This window comes from Populus trichocarpa, chromosome 6 (assembly GCF_000002775.5).
Source record: "Populus trichocarpa isolate Nisqually-1 chromosome 6, P.trichocarpa_v4.1, whole genome shotgun sequence".
In the NCBI taxonomy this organism is placed as follows: Eukaryota; Viridiplantae; Streptophyta; class Magnoliopsida; order Malpighiales; family Salicaceae; genus Populus; species Populus trichocarpa.
Window position 1 is genome coordinate 11,188,910 of NC_037290.2, and position 13,419 is coordinate 11,202,328.

The window sequence follows — 13,419 nt, forward strand, 5'->3', positions numbered from 1 at the left end:
GAAAGAAAGGATCTCAATCATCCAATAACTTATTTTTTTCTTAAAAATAATAATTTTAAACCATAAAACTTCTAAACAAAGGCAAAAGGTAGGATAAAGATCAATCGAACAAATTGAAGAAAGAAATGTGTGGGAATAGTCATCTTTTTTATAATATTTTAGTTTCATCAAAACATTTAATTATAATCTTATACATTTAACCAATATCAGATATTAATACAAACTAAACGTATTCTTTTCATATAATTATGTAAATCATAACCAAGTTATACCACTAAATCAGTTTAGCTTATCAAGAACTTCTGCTTTAAATAAAATTAAAATCATTTTATTTTAATAGATCATAACTCCTAGCTATTTGGTTTTTTCTAGTCTTGTTGGTTGATTACATTGTTTATCATTAATTTCAATTTTTTTTCCTTTTGAACATGAATAATTATTATTTGTATTTGGTTGATAATTGAATGTTTATTTATTTTTTTGTATGTAAACATACACAGAAACATATAAAAGAATCCTTTCACGCTTGGAAAGTTATCAATCAAGAAAAAAATAATCTTTCACCCATGCTCTGATTTCATTCAACAAAAATAGGGGATAATAGATGTACAGACAGCCCACTTTAATGGATTTTGAGGGACGGTGTAGGAAAAAAAATATGTTCAAATCCACTTGAATGAATTTGAAGGTTAGGAATGATGACGATGATTTTTTAGTGTTTGGATTGGTGTGGTTTGATAAAATCTAAAATTGAAAAATAATTTTAATTTTTATAAATATTTTGATTGGTATTGTGGTTGCTTTTGTGGTTGTAGTTAAAAAAAACAGTTTAATAAAAAGTATTTTTTGTGATGTTTATTTTAAAAAGTGAGGTGTTTGGTTAAAACTGTGGTTAAAAAAAAATAATAATTTCTTATGTTTGGTTAATATGTTTTTTGTTTGATGTTTGATTATAAAATTACTTAAAAGGACACACACACACACACACACACACACACACACACACACACACACACACACACACACACACATATATATATATATATATATATATATATATATATATATATATATATATATATATAATATTGCAAAACTACAAAATTCATACGTGAAGGCCTCTATGATCCTTGAACGACCGAGCGAGGTACAATATCAGGTAAAAAGTCATCTGAAATTAAATTGGGATTGCGATCATACTCAGAAAAAACCGCATTATCTTGCGATTTCCTTCTAATATAGTTATGTAATGCCATTGATGCAACTACAATCTCAACTTGCGTTTTGTATGGATAAGCAGACATGCTTTGCAAAATTCTCCACCTGTTTCCATACTCCAAAAAAACGCTTTATCACGTTACATAGTGATAAGTGTGCACGATTAAACACTTCTTCCCGACCACTTGGTTGTCCACGACGCCTAAATTCTTGTAAGTGATACATCTCGCCTTTGTAGGGACCCAAATACTCATACTCATTGGGATATCCAGCATCAACCAAATAAGAACAACATGGTAATTTTTAACAAAACTAAAAAAACAAATTATATGCCTTCAATTACCAAGTCTTTAATTTATTTAAAATCACAACCTTTTGGTGATTTTGAAAATTTTATACTGCTATTATCAATAACCTCAAGAAAAATACATGTATCGTGTGCCCTGTCTTCCCATCCTGCCTACATAAACATGAATTGCATGTCGAAACTACAAGCGGCCATGACATTTTGTGTTGGTGTACACCTTTTCTTCAAATAAATGGAATTTGATTATCAGATGATATACATGCACAAACATGTGTGTCATCAATTGCACCGACACAATTCTACAGGCCATAAAAAAATTAAGTAATCATAAACATTTATAAAATATTTCATACTCATTTAAACAACTTAATTAAACAAAAATTCATCTTACGTTGAAATGTGGCATATATCTTGGATTCATTGCAATTTCTCTTGATGTGCTCGTAAATTGTGGATCTATTGGTTTTATGACTTCTACAGTAAACAAACATAATGATTTAAGCACTTCTTTGAAACATCTACTAATAGTTTCATCTGAATGTTGAAATCTCTCATGCACTTCTCTATTTGACGCCCCAACTGCTATCGTAAATAGAAACATTGCCATCTTTTCAATAACGCTAATTCTTCTTGAAGGTTTTAAGTCATGGTGTGTTTCTAAATCATTGCACAGACTCAACAAAGTGGTTGAGTTCATCCTGAACATGTTAACACACCGTTCTCAATGACCTCTTAAAACTTCATTCAACCAACGCATCCTTGTGTTGTACGAAACAATACATGGTTCTTTATGCATATAATTAATATAATACATGTTTATAGCTCCAGTCGTGCATATAATTAATTTATTCATATCAAATTGCCTCCTTAAATTAAGAGTTAATTTAATTAAATTTGAAGACAAAGAAAAGGCAAGAACTTACTGTTCTCTCTCTCCTATGAGTTTTCCCAGTTGGTGTTTGTCTGCTGTTTTTTTCTGCAAACCAAAACAATGAAGACCTCTCGGCACAATTTATGAGTGTGAAGGTGATAGATCTTCATTTGAAAGAAGAAGGGAATATAGGGGAACATGGCAAATGATCTGCTGTGGTTTTAGGAAATTTTTTTCCAGATATGAACAATGAAGCCTCTCGGATTGTTTTGGGAAATATTTTTGCAATAGTTTCGATGTCTTTTGACAGGAGACGAGAGAAGGGAACAGAGGGGAAAAGGATGAAAATTTTAGGAAATAAAGATAGGATTTTTCAAGATCTAAAAATGGAGCCTTTGGATAATTTTTGTTGTGGTTGTCTTTTGGCAACAAACGAGAGAAGGGAACAGAGGAAAACAAGGATGAAATTTTTTGAAAATAAAGGCAGGATTTTTCAAGATCTAACAATGTAGACTCTCGGATTGTTTTGGATAATTTTTGTTGTGGTTGTCTTTTGGCATCAGATGAGAGAAGCGAAGAGAGGGGAACAAGAACGAAAATTTAGAAAATGACAGGATTTTTCCAGATCGATCTCAATGGAGACGAGAGCTGATCGATGAAGATGGGTTGAGGGGTTGTTTTGGGAAATTATTTGCAATGGTAATATGCTATCGGTGAGAGAGAAAAGACGAGAAAAAAAGCAATTGGAAATTGCTTATCGCAAACTGAGGTTGGTTGGACCTCAGTTTGTGGTGACATCCTTGAAAATTAAAAGTGTGGTTAATATTAACCAAACGGGTGTAACTCACGTTTGCTTGCAACCGCAATGCCAAACACATGTTTGGAAATGCGGTTGAATTTGTGTTTTTAAAAAAATTTAATTTTTTTTTTGCTAAAATTTAATATGGTTTAAATGTTTTAGATCGTTTTGATGTGTTGATGTTAAAAATAATTTTTAAAAAATGAAAAAACATTATTGACATGCATTTTGGCACGAAAAGTTATTTGAAAAACACCCGCAATCATACTGTCAAACAAGCACATAGTCTCTAAACTAATCGTATTTTGATTTGTTTTCTCTCTTCTAAAAAATACATCATAACAAATTTAGTCTATTCAAAGGAAATTCTGGAGAATTTCTTAACAATATTCTTAAAGGATAGGATTATCAATGTTAATTAATGGATTCTGTAATTGGTTCAAGTCCTTATTTTATAAAATAGTTTGTGTTCAGTTTTTCATTTTAAATTCTCAGTTCATATTAAGGATTGAACAGAGAATAAAGGATGGCTGCAAACCTCCCTCTTGATATCATCTTCCACATTCTCACAAGACTACGTGCGAAGTCTCCATTGCGATTCAGATGTGTAAGCAACAGCCTGCTGTTCTCCAGTTCCTGATCCACAATGGACCTCTGTCCAGCAGTAGCAGACAATCATCCTTCTCCTCTCCCAGTTTACACTGCTGACCATGAAGCAAAGAATGATGCCAAAGCAGCAGAGGTTGATTATCCATTGAAGAACAGGGGCTTTGACCAAGTCCCTTTCATTGGATCTTGTAATGGCTTGATGTGTGTTCGTCCTGATCCATACACCGTGTTGCTATTCAATCCTTCTATCAAAGATGTGCTCCGCTCCCTCCTGTTTGTCAAAAAAATTTATGCACACAATGTTAACAATTGCGGTAATTATCTCCAAGTTGGATTTGCAGCATTCAAGTCCTACATTGTCTCTGATATTAGCTGGAAAGATATATTCCAGCATCCCGGTAAATACGTGATTGTATCCTAGTAGAAATAGGTTTCCATGTAATTAGCAAATCAGTCCTAAACTATAGGATCTGAAACGTAGGGATTCTTATGTAGAGTAGCTATATATATTCTGCTTGTAACAGAGGAAGTTACTAAGTGAAAATAAACAATTGAATCCCTTTGAAAACTCTGCGTACGTTTTGACTTGGTATCAGAGCAGGTTTATTATCTGCTCTTTATATCACCACACAAACCTTATAAATCTTACGAATCCTCCTTCTCGTACCATGGCCAGTGACAAAACCGAATCATCATCTGTTCCAGTTATCCAGGTTCAATCAGAGAATTCCAGTTTCTCAACCAATGTCACCCTTACTGAAAGCAACTATGATGTCTGGTCTCAAATCATGGAGATGCAAATTGCAGGACGAGAGAAACTTGAATATCTTGTAAGCAACACAATCCCAGAAAAAACTGATCCATCCTATGCTAAATGGTATGCTGAGAATCAAAAGATTAAAGGATGGTTGTTGACCTCCATGTCACCAGAAATTATGAAACGCTATCTTAGACTGCCTACTGCACATGAAATCTGGAATGCTCTAGCCAAAGCATTCTATGATGGGGCAGATGAATCACAGCTATTTACCTTGAACCAACGTGCGTTCTCCACCAAACAGGTTGGTCGTCCTATCTCTACCTATTATGGTGATTTGGTAGAAATATTTCAAGAACTAGATCATCGTGACAAGATTGTTATGAAAGATCCCGATGATGTCATTGCCTACAAAAAATCAGTTGAGAGACTGCGGGTGCATATTTTTCTGAATGGCCTTGATGAAGAATTTGAGCAAATTCATGGTGAGATCCTAAGGAGAGATTCTGCACTAGACCTTGAAGAAACATATGCTTATGTTCGTCGTGACTCTATCCGTCGAAACACACTGAATAGGGAACCTGGACACTCAGAGCCATCTGCTATGATAGCTCGCCGAAGTAAGTATCAACGACCACAGAACCTGAAACCAGATCGAGCTTCTGGTTCACTGAATCATAATCATTCAATTGGATCGCAAAATCGCAGCTATGAAATAGGAGCTGCACGACCAGAACGCATGTGCACTCACTGTGGTGAAACTGGGCACACTAAGCTACGCTGCTATGAATTAATTGGATATCCAGAATGGTGGGATTTTTCCAAAGCACCCCGTAAGAGAAACTTAAAGGCAAATCCTCATGTGTCTGTTGCTGTGGCAGAACCAAATCATATGTTTGGCAAGAAATCTGGGAAAGACTCCTCTTCTGGTGCTATTACTGGGAATGCACGCGACACTGCTGAGAACACAGGTGCTGATGCTGTAAATGCAGGTAAGGCTCTTCATACCTCCACTTCTGTTAGAAATAGTGAATGGATAATTGATTCAGGTGCCACAAATCATATGACGTTTAACAATAATATTCAGACCATACAACCCTCAAACCACCATGAAATTTTCACAGCCAATGGAACTCCTTCTTCTGTGTCAGGAGAAGGCACGGTTACTCTTACAAAAAATCTGAGTTTAGAGTCAGTTCTTATTGTTCCGAGTCTCAATCATAATTTATTATCTGTTGCTCAAATAACTTGTGCCTTGATGTGTGTTGTAATTTTTTGGCCGAACCTTTGCATATTCAAGGACATTCAAACTCGGAAGACAATTGGTTATGGTACTAGGAGAGGGAAGCTCTACTACCTGGATCTGATTCCGGCAAGCTCAAATCAGTTGGCACAAGTCTTCTCAACTAATACAGCTAATGAACACCAGAAGTCTGAAATTTGGCTATGGCATAGGCGTTTAGGCCATGCATCCTTTGGATATTTACAGAAATTATTCCCACAATTATTTTCACAATTGATTGTTTCAGATTTTAAGTGTGATGTATGTGAACGTGCTAAAAGTCATCGTGTTTCATTTCCTATTAGTATGAATAAAAGCCCTGCACCTTTTATGGTTGTTCACTCAGATGTATGGGGACCAACAAACACTCATTCTCTAAATGGATCACGTTGGTTTGTTTCATTCATTGATGATCACACCCGCATGACTTGGATTTGCTTAATGAAATCAAAGAGTGAAGTGAGTTCTTTATTCCAGCAATTCCACAAAATGATAGCAACACAGTATCAGACCAATATTCAGGTGATCAGGACTGATAATGGGGGAGAGTTTATCAATCACAGCTTGAAAGATTACTTGAACACACATGGCATTATTCATCAAACAACTTGCCCTTACACCCCTCAACAGAATGGGGTGGCTGAACGGAAAAATCGTCATCTCCTTGAGGTCGTTCGTGCCTTCTTATTTGAAGCTCACATGCCTACTAGTTACTGGGGAGAAGCTGTTACTGCCGGAGCATACATTATCAACAGGGTACCTTCTAGTTCTCTGCAATTCCAAACCCCCTTCGAGGTTCTCCATCGCCTTGTAAGTGCTCCTACAATGCCAAACTTACCTCCTAAAGTTTTTGGATGTGTAGCTTATGTACATCTTCATAAAGGTTTGAGAACTAAGTTGGAACCTCGGGGACTTCGATGTGTGTTCGTTGGCTATGCTCTGCACCAAAAAGGCTATCGATGTTATCACCCTCCTTCTCGCCAACTTTATGTTATTCTGGATGTGGTCTTCCATGAAACTACTATGTATTATTCATCTCAAACTAAGGAGAACGATGAAGTGCAGATAGCAACTAAGCCTACAGACAATGTGGATATCATTGCACATGGTAACCAACTGATTGATACTTTAGATAGCTTGGAGACTAATGAAGAATGTCCAGTTAATGAGAACACAGAGGAACACCAGGACAGGGAAGAGTATACCAGTGAAAATGGTCCAGAAATCGTTGATGGTAACCAGGATACCTTGGAGGGGCCGACAGCTTCCCACAGTGTACCAGTTAACCAATTGTCTTCCCCGGTTGATTCCAGACTTGAGTCTCATGATATTCATCCAGTTGAGTCCCTAAAAGAACTACCTAATCGAGTCACAAGAGGTAAACCCAAGGTGAACTATGAACCAACCCTTCACTCAAAACTCAAATACCCTATGAATAACTATGTATCCTATCATAGATTGTCAAACGAAAAAATGGCATTTGTACATCAATTATCCGTTGTATCTATTCCTAACAATGTGCAGGAAGCCTTGGTTGATCCTAGATGGAGGGAGGCAATGAATGAAGAAATGAAAGCCCTTCAAAAAAACTCAACATGGGACATTGTTGACTTGCCGAAAGGAAAGAAACCTGTTGGGTGTAGGTGGGTCTTCACCATTAAATACAAAGCTGATGGAACTATTGAACGGTGCAAAGCAAGGCTGGTAGCCAAGGGATATACTCAAACATATGGAATTGATTATATGGAGACTTTTTCACTGGTGGCCAAACTTAATACTGTTCGTATTATACTATCTCTAGCAGTTAATCTTGACTGGCCGCTACATCAATTTGATGTAAAGAATGCATTTCTACATGGAACTCTCCAAGAAGAAGTATATATGGAATTACCTCCTAGCTGTAAACAGCAAACGGAAGGTAATAAACAGGTCTGCAGGTTGAGAAAATCCCTATATGGTTTAAAGCAGTCTCCCAGAGCGTGGTTCGGAAGGTTCACAAATTTTATGAAGACAGTTGGTTACACACAGAGTAACTCGGATCACACTTTATTCTTGAAGCATAATGAAAAACACATTACAATTCTCATTGTGTATGTTGATGATATAATAGTAACCGGAGATGATTCAGGAGAGAGGAAAAGATTACACGAGCACCTTGCCCGTGAGTTTGAGATGAAAGACCTTGGAGAGTTGAAGTATTTCTTGGGCATTGAAGTGTCACGGTCAGATAAAGGTATTTTTCTTTCACAAAGAAAATATGTCTTAGACTTACTAAGTGAAACAGGTATGACAGCATGCAGTCCAGCTAGCACTCCTATGGAAGAGAACTTGAAACTACATGGTGATTCCAATCAAGTTCCGACTAACAAAGAACGCTATTAGAGGTTGGTTGGAAGGTTAATGTATCTTGCACATACTCGACCTGATTTAGCTTATTCATTGAGTGTGGTCAGTCAATTTATGCACTCTCCAAGCGAAGAACACATGAATGTTGTCACCCGTATCTTACGCTACTTGAAGTCGTCTCCAGGAAAAGGAATTTTGTTCACAAAAGGACACAATTTGGATGTTAATGGTTATACAGATGCTGATTGGGCTGGTTCTATTCAAGATCGACGTTCTACTTCTGGTTATTTCACGTTTGTAGGAGGAAACTTGGTTACATGGCGAAGTAAAAAACAGGAGGTAGTTGCTAGATCAAGTGCTGAGGCTGAATATAGAGGGATGGCTAAAGCTATATGCGAATTGTTGTGGATTAGAAATCTGATGATAGATTTACATATTAAGCAAGTCAATCCTATGAAGTTGTATTGTGACAACAAGGCAGCATGTGATATTGCTCATAATCCTGTTCAACATGATCGTACTAAACATGTTGAAGTTGATAGGCATTTTATCAAGGAAAAGCTAGAAGAAAAGCTAATTGAAGTTCCTCATGTTCGATCTCAAGATCAGCTCGCTGATATACTAACCAAGGCACTGTCAAACCACGCGTTTAGTACAATTCTCAGCGAAATTGGAATGAGTGACATCTACGCACCAACTTGAGGGGGAGTGTTAACAATTGCGGTAATTATCTCCAAGTTGGATTTGCAGCATTCAAGTCCTACATTGTCTCTGATATTAGCTGGAAAGATATATTCCAGCATCCCGGTAAATACGTGATTGTATCCTAGTAGAAATAGGTTTCCATGTAATTAGCAAATCAGTCCTAAACTATAGGATCTGAAACGTAGGGATTCTTATGTAGAGTAGCTATATATATTCTGCTTGTAACAGAGGAAGTTACTAAGTGAAAATAAACAATTGAATCCCTTTGAAAACTCTGCGTACGTTTTGACTCACAAGCTTTTCGGAGAATATCCTTGTATACTATTATGAAGGCACATAATGATTTCTGGGTAATGGAGTGTGGAAAGAGAGGATCTTGAACCAAAACATCTCATATTTCTACGTGAATCCATTGAGTTTCTTGATGAATAAAGCAACTCTGTTTGAGATTGTCTACAAAGTTATTTGTGTTCAATCCAAGAGAACAAATTTTTAGGAACCTTGCAATTCCTTGAGATTCTAGTAGAGACCTGCGTGGAAAGCCTCTTTTTTTTCCCATCATTATGTCTAATACTAACTTTAATCATCAAATTTCCTCCATCACAACCAATACCTCCATTGAAATTAAAGATAAAATGTTCATGTTTTCAGCTGCCAATTTTTCCAGTTAAGGGCTTCGAAAGGAACTGCAAATATACTCGTTTCTGACCTTATTTATAGTTTCAACTTGTACGAATATGTTTGAAGACAATCTGCAGAGTGGTGCAATTCATGTTTTCTGTGTTGATTTTACTTTGAAAATGCTTAGAACTGCTGCAATACAAGGGTCATATTAGATAAATATTTATATAATTTAATTTTTTTATTAAAATATATATTAACAATACTTGAATTTTTTTACGTTAAAAATTCCATCCTCTGTATACACAATTGAACCATATTAATATATATAAAAAAATACAAATTAAATAGATAACGAATATGAGCATTACAAATTAGTAATTACAGTAATCCAATTGTATTGCTTTACCCTTGCATTATCATATTAATTGTGCATGAACTGAATAAAAAATAGACCCTTAATTAATGAATAGTTTTATATTAATTAAATTCAATAATTCAGCTTAATTGGATTAAATTATATTATATTTTACAGAGGCTAATTTTGATCAGATCTTTTTTACAGGGGGTAATTTGCGGAATTGATAAAAGTACAGGGGCAATTGTGACCTGTGAGGGTTCATCCAAATCTATAACCCTAAAATCGAAACCCAGCCGCCGCCTCCTGTTTCTATATTTACACTGATGAAACAAAAACACAATCCAAGTTCAGGCAGTCGTTCAGGCAGTCTCTCTCTCCTGCCAATCCACGGCCGCAGCTTCCATACACCAGGGCTTGTTGCCAACTCTATTCTACCCTATTTACCGCGTCAGTGACCATTCTACTTCCATCTCTTTTATCGGCCTACAGTTTCTCTTTATCTTTTGTTTGCTATACGAATTGCTCCATCTCCCTTTTCAGGTTCGTAATGCCACCAGTTTTCTTGTTTTCATTTTCTCGGCAACCATGGATTCATGCAATTAAGTTTTAAAAACAAAAAAAAAATCTAGGTTTAATTAAAGTAAAAAATTTGTGCGATTGATTTTTACAGTCTTCACGCCATCGAGTTCGGAGGTCACCGTATTCATTAGGACGAGATTTATTTTCTTACATTGTTCATTATTCATCTTTTTAATCCAAAAATCAACCCAGGGATAGTAAGATCTATGTTAGGGTCCTATCTCTATGTTAAATGTAGGGTAATAGAATTGATTGATGCATGATTCTTAAGGATGTCCATGCGACATTCTTCTTAAGGATGGGATATTTATCATGGATTTTGTCTTGAAATTTGAATGATATTTGAGGTTGAAATATGATTTTTGAGTGCGTATGGTGAAGGAATGCATACTTGTATGAATACTTTCAGGTTAACTGGAAAACCAAACCTGAGCCTACAAGTTCATTGATTGCCAGTTTTAGGTTCAGATTTGCAGAAATGCCTAACCTGATTTCCAGGTTCAGGGTATTGTCAGGGTACCAAACTCTGAACACATCTACAGGCAGCAAAATACTATAAAACTAGTTAGTGAAGCCAATAAACCCTAATCTGATTATTAATTAGATTGTGAATTTTGGATTGAGTGTAGATCCGATAAAAAAAAGATGCCAGATGATGTTTGGGAAAATTGCGCAAGGGCTATGAGTTCCCCACTTTCACGTTGGGACTTTGATATAAACCAAAATCATATCTCCTTCCTGATGGCAAAAGTCTGATCTAATATTTAGTTTAATATCTTGTCTGTGTCTACTTCCAAAGACTCCTTTTTTTATTTACGTGAAAGCTTTGTTTTTTTTTTTTTTTGGAGGATAGTGGAGGTCGTAGCCTCTTAGGTGATGGCCATGGTCGCAGCTGCTAAAATGATGATTGGGATATTGTGCAAGGGCTTTGAGTTCCATTTTAATGGAATTGATGAGATAATTCATATTATACCCTCTGATTACCAGCAGCCAGCAGTTTGATGGGTCTTTACAGTGTATCCAATTAACCTGTACTAACTTGGCTCTTGTGCCACTTCTTTGATCTATAATCTTATACATGCTCTTATTAACTCCTGGAATTTGCATCTTAGGATTGAAGATGACCCATTTGCCAGATTAACATTCTTATAACTATAAGAAACTAAAACAATTAACTCGTGGAGTAAAAAACTTAGGTCTTATTGTTCAACTATCTATTTAGATTTGTTAAAAGAAAAGAGTTTTTCTTTCGTTATCTTCCTCAGACACAGGAGTTTATGCTCGATACCCATCTAATGAAAGCATCTTGTGAAGATTGTGGCGCTGCTTGTGGCCATTTCCGCCTGCTGGATTGGGCTCTTGCAAACCAGCTTATTTTGGATTTGGGCATATTGTGAAGATTATTCTTTTGCTTCCAATTTAATTAACCTCAATTCTTTTTTCATGTTTTTTTTTATTGGGTTCTTTTATTTTCTATTTGATAATAGTAGAAATGCAAAATGAAAGAAATATTAAAAAGATGAAAATATAATATAATAGAACAATTCATCGTGGGTTCATGTTTTGTTTTGTTTCCATTGGTTTTATACAAGCTTTTGCGATGTTGAGTTAATGTATAATTTATTTCAGCTTTGGGATTTAATTTTAAACTCAAATAAATATATATATATTTTTTAAATATATTTATCTTCTTAATTTTTAGTTGTTTTATTTTATTGAAAGCATGTATAAAAATTTTAGTTGGCAATAATGTATTTTATGGCATTAATAATGCCATTTTATTTTTTTCTGCGCTGGAAAAAAAAATCTATTCCACAGCTTGGCGCCGAATCAAACTACCATCCATCAATATGTTAAGGTCGATGCTTTCTGGCTCATCTCTCCACTAAAAACAACAAGACCTCCACTCTGCATACTATTGCCGAAACCAATCTCATCTCTCCATTAAAACTCGATGAGAACATCCCTGTGCATACCGTTCTCCAAATCAATCTTGGGTATTCCCATTAGATATTTATTAGATTAACAAGTTACAATAGGGGTCAATTTATCTAGCTCATTTCTCTAATTTCTGAAGGAAAAAAAAAAAAAACAAGAGCAAGCGTCAAATTATTATTATTATTATTTCAAATTACAATTACATTAAATAAAAAAACTAAGTGTGGCTATATCACTGTAACAGTAAAGATAAATCATTAAATTATAATTGAGGTTTGGGGAATCGAATTTTTTTTTTTCTTGATAGATTAGGGTCTGAATTGAGGGGGCAGGGAAATATGCACACCCCCCCCCCCCCCCCCCCTTTTCTTTTCTTGGTGGTTTGAATTTTATTTTTTTGCTCCACTTTTTTTTTAATTTATTATTTCACATTGAGTTTTTATTTTAGATTGGAATTGAAGGTTTGTTTTGATTTGCTAAATTGTGATGTTTAGAAAAAAATTTGACACCATTAATGAACAATTTTGTAAAATAATTAAGTTTAATTAATTTAAGACAATTAAGGGTTTGGAGACAAAATTTAAGACCAAAACAAATGTTCAGCCCTATTTTCTACAAGGTCAGGGGCTAAATTGAACGGGTAGACTGAAACTTATTAATGCGCATAACATAGGTGCTAGCGTGTGAGATAGGCCGCTACACTTTAGTGGCGTGTATGGTGGCTACTAATCTCCAAATATTGTTTTTCTTGGTGATTTTGAAATCATTTCTGTGAAACCTTCATTTTTTTTAGGCTTGCTTGTTGAGGAGCGGTGGTGTCGCTCCAGTCGACCACTATTCTTTTTTTTTTCTCTTCTTTATTCTCTCACCTATCATTAGTTTTCTCTCCTTACTTTGTTAAAAATATCATAGTGGGATGTCAATTGTATTTTATATAAAATTTAGTTTTTATTATTTTGATTTCTATTTTTATCTTTTTTTTTTCAATTTCATATTTCATCATTGAGTTAGTTCGGGATCGGGTTT

General features: G+C 35.3%; 1 long non-coding RNA gene across 1 annotated transcript; it reads left to right on the forward strand.

Moving 5' to 3' along the window:
- Nucleotides 1-10,143: 10,143 nt before the first annotated feature.
- On the forward strand, nt 10,144-12,014 carry LOC112327858 (uncharacterized). Its single transcript, XR_002982272.2, has 2 exons — nt 10,144-10,416; nt 11,309-12,014. It is a non-coding gene; the product is annotated as an uncharacterized LOC112327858 (long non-coding RNA).
- The last annotated feature ends 1,405 nt before the right edge of the window (nt 12,015-13,419 follow it).